Raw genomic sequence first — 4,195 nt, 5'->3', positions numbered from 1 at the left:
CTTTACACCCCTCTCCTTGACCAGGCCTGAGTTCCTTATCCTTACAACACACTGGGGCACCATTAGCTAAAGGCCCTCATACAACAGACTAGTTACTTCCATCACGAGAAGAATACTGTGAAAATCTGTTACACTGCCACATATACAGCTACCTCAGTGCCAAAAGACAATAACATGACACCAGAGCTTGCTGGAATGCAGGAGGCCACTGCAAAACACAAGATTGAGAACCGGCAGGGTGTCAGCCTGGCCGCCTGGCCGCGCCAATCCCGCTCGCCACCCTCGCTGTCTGTCCTTCCGCCCTCCGCTCGCGCCTTCGCATTTCTCTGTGCACTTGTCACCATGCCAGGTGGGCGCTGTGTTCCGAACCTGCACAGCCCGAGCACACGCGCGCGCACGGACGCACACCGATGTGGCCGAACTTGGCTACAGCCTCCTGGCACATCTCCCGCGGAGACCCCGTCTCCCCTGTCCTCTGTACCCTCTCACCTCTATGCCATCAAACTCAGTCCCATCAGTCTCTGTCCCCTTCCTCCTCTGTCCCATCACTGCCTCTTCCCCCGGGCTCCTGGGCGAGGACTCCGAGGCTAAGGAAGCCCCGACTTGACCTGCCTCCTCCTGACGCGGAGGTTTCAGCGGTGTGCGCCTCTGTGCGTGTGGCGTGTGAGGCAGCGTGTACATGTGTGTGGGGGCAGCCAGGCGTGGGTGTCTAGGCCTGGGACCAGGGTGCATGTGTACGCTGGAGTGGTGTCTGGTGCTGGCTTTGAAGGGGTGAGTGCAGCCATCTGTGCCCCGCTGGGTGTCCCACAGTGGGCACCTAGGCCCTGGTCCGGTCTCCTTCCATCAGCTCCCCTGCCCAAGACTTCTGTCTCCCGCACTCCCACTGTGACCCAGCCACTCTGGGGGCAGGCAGGGGGCTTCCTAAACCCCTACTCCCTGCACCCAACCCCCAGCCCCTGAAGCGTGTGAAGGGGTGTAGTTCTGCCCCCAACACTTGGACCCCCACCTGCTGGGCCAAATCACACTCAGCTGCTCCCGCAGGGCAGGGGCTGCCCAGTGGAGCTGGCGATTGAGCTTCCTGATTCTCCCAAACCAGCCTGGTGACCTTGAGGGGCTGGAAGGTGGGCCGAGGAGCCCCTTCCACAGAAGCTGCTTCCACTAGCGGGGACTTCGTTTGCACCTGCTGCCCAGCTCTGCCCTTGGAGGACTGCAGTGGGGTCTGTATCCCACTGTTTGTGAAGGCCTGGCCTGGGGGAAAGGAGGGAGGGATGGTACTCGCCTGCTCCTCCTTCCAACTTCCTCCCTCTCCCCTCTCCCCATCACATAAACTCCCCCGTGGACAGATCTGGTTTAATTTCCTTTGCCCCCTGAAGGGGAATGAAACATCTGGTGGAGAGTTGACAGAGAGTAAGCATGAGGGTGTGAGCACGGGGATCTGGCTGAGTGTGTGCGAGCTGCAGCTGCGGGCCTTTGTGTTGGAGTCAGTGAGGAAGTGTGTACCTGCCATTCAGTCCGGCTTATTTGTGTGTGAGGGGGAGGTTACCTGTGTGTACAGACTGTAGGTGTGAGGACAGTTGTCACTGTGCATGGGAAGTGTTTGTGTGCCCGAGGACCGATCTGTGTGTACTTGTGTGCACTTGTGAGTATGGCTTGTGCACACATGTGCACCCGGGGTGGATCTCCAGTGCACCCGTGTCGGCAGCCTGTGTGTGGTCTGTGTGCGTGTCCAGGGTTTGTGAGTGTGGCTCTGCGTGTTTGTGGCTTTGAGTGTGGGCATTGGGCTGTAAGCCTCAGGATGAGTTCATGTATCTGAGTGGAGCTTGTGTGTGCACGCGCGCGCGCGCGGGCAGGGCTGTCTCGGGGCCGGGGCTGGCAGTGGGCTGACACTGGGTAAGAGGCTGGGGGGACAGTGTACAGGACAGCCCTTTGGAAAGCCTTAACTGTCCATGCTCACAGGCCGCCTTCCCACCCTGTCCATCTGCCCTGCAGGAGCCTCCTCCTTCCTCTTTGCTCCAGAATCCTGGTCTCCTCTCAGGACCTGGGACTCCTGGCTTCCGCTGACCCTGAGCCCTGCCCTCTAGCCAGGCCTTCAGGATCTTTCTAATGTGGTCCGGTCTCCAGGTCTCCAACGCCTTCTCTCCCTCCGTCTCTGTCTGCCCCACTCCTTGCCAAAGCATCTGTCTACTGGGAGAAGCAGCAGGCGATCAATAGTTACTAATCACTAATCACTAATTACTAATTAGCTGGGGGAGGGCAGGGGTGGGGCCCTGGGGGACCTTGCAGCTCTATTCTGCCTGGGGGATGATTAAGCCCAACCGAGTCTCTGAGCCAGCTGGCCCCAGCCACACATCTCACCTACCCTCCCGCTCCCATAACCCTCTCTAGCCCCCCAGCTAATCTGTAGCTGGGCCACTTAGGCACGTGCAGCGGCGGCTGGGCCCATCGCTGGGGGTGGGGATTTAGGGGTAATCAGGGCTGCAGCTGGGCCAGGGGCACAGGAGAGGGGCTTGCTGTGACAGCTCTCTTTGGCCTCCCTTTGGCCGAAGCCTGTGAGCATGGGAGGGGTACCCGCTGGAAAGAATTTGGAGGGTCTCAGGTGGGCACAGGGGAGGAGGTGGAGACCCAGGACAGGGCGCGTGGAGAAGAGGTGAAGTAACTGAGGGATAGAAGCAAGGTAAGGAGGACCCCTAGGGTCAGAGACTGGGTCACTGGGAGGGGGTGAGATAACATTGAAAGAGACCAGGCCAGTGGAGAGGGCACCGCATGGGTCAGAGATGCAGGCCTGGGCAAGGAGATGGGGAACTTTGGACAGAGCCCTGCAACTCCCCACGGTTGGGGTCCAGGAGCGGGCAGGGCAGATAATAGAGAGACGGCGGGTCATGTGGGAGGGGTCCCAGGACTCAAGCGTTTTGGAGAGTAGTGGGGAGTTTCAGGAGGTGGGGTGGGAGCGACCTCAGGGGGGGCTGGGGAGCAGGGAGCGCAGCCTGGAGTGCTGGTCTAGGAAGCAGGGAAATAAAATAAAATAAAATCAAAATTCAGATAACGGTGAGCCTTGCGCTGCAGGCCCAGAGCAGGCGGGCAGGCGGGGCTGAGGGGGAGGGGTACCCGGCCCAAGGGCAGAGCCTGCCCCCCCAGCGTCCCCTCCCCCACGCTGTAGCACTGTCTGGGAGGAGGTATCTGCACCCCTACCTGCCTGGCCCCTCCCACAGCCTGCTCCTGCCCTGCGTCCACCTTGTCCTCTGGCTTGTCTCCCACACCTACCCTCAGCTGTCTCCTCCCTTCCCTCCACTCCCCACTGGTCCCGGGTTTCCCAGTCCAGTCTCCATCCCCACTCCCACCCCACCCCCTAGGCTTCTGCACCTCCATTTCTGCCCAATAACCATTTCCCATCCCCCATTTCCCTTCCCACCGGCATCCCCATCCTACACCCCTTGTCCCTTTCTCACTCCTGCCCTTCCCCAAAGCCCCTCCCTCATCCACCATCCCTGCCCCCATCATTTTGGTTCCCATCCCTTTCCCCTGGTCCCCACCCTCTGGCATCCAGCTCTGCCCAGTGCCCACCCACCATTTCTGGTCTCCTCTTCCTCCCTGTTCCCATCTCCACCCCTGAGCCTACTCTTGTTTCTTCCCCATCACTGTACCCAGTGCCCGGCCTTCCGGGTCCACACTCCCAGTGCCCCCCATTTCTGTGCCACTCCTCTCCAGCCTGTCCTGTCCTCCCCACTTCTGTCTTCACTCCTGCCTCCGTCCCTGGGTCCCAGCCAGCTCCCAGATGCTCCACCCGCCCTGACTGCAGTGCCCCCGCCTATTTCTAGGTGCAAGGTCTCAGGACACTCTCCCCGCTTCCTCCCCAGCCCAGGCCAGAGCACGCTTCCTTCCCCAGCCACGGGTGCCATCCCTCCCCGTGGGAATCGTAAGCAGCCCTGCCTGACCCACGAAGCAGAAGCAACCGGCCAGGCGGGAGGCCCCAGGGAGGCGCACCCTGCAATGCGGCTGGGGGCCAACAGTCTCATCCTCCCCCTATTCCCAGCGTTCCCACCCCAAAACAGCACAGCCCCCCCCCAATGGAGTTTGTTAAGCAGCAAGAGGCAGCCTCAACTCCCCTCCAGTGCGTGGGCTCGCTGCCTGGGGACAAAGCGCTCCTGGCTCGGCTCCCACCCTGCATGGGCCTGGAGGCACCTGGTGACGCGCACCC

The sequence above is a fragment of the Myotis davidii genome, unplaced genomic scaffold, assembly GCF_000327345.1.
Source record: "Myotis davidii unplaced genomic scaffold, ASM32734v1 scaffold1134, whole genome shotgun sequence".
In the NCBI taxonomy this organism is placed as follows: domain Eukaryota; kingdom Metazoa; phylum Chordata; class Mammalia; order Chiroptera; family Vespertilionidae; genus Myotis; species Myotis davidii.
This window is presented reverse-complemented; position numbering follows the sequence as displayed.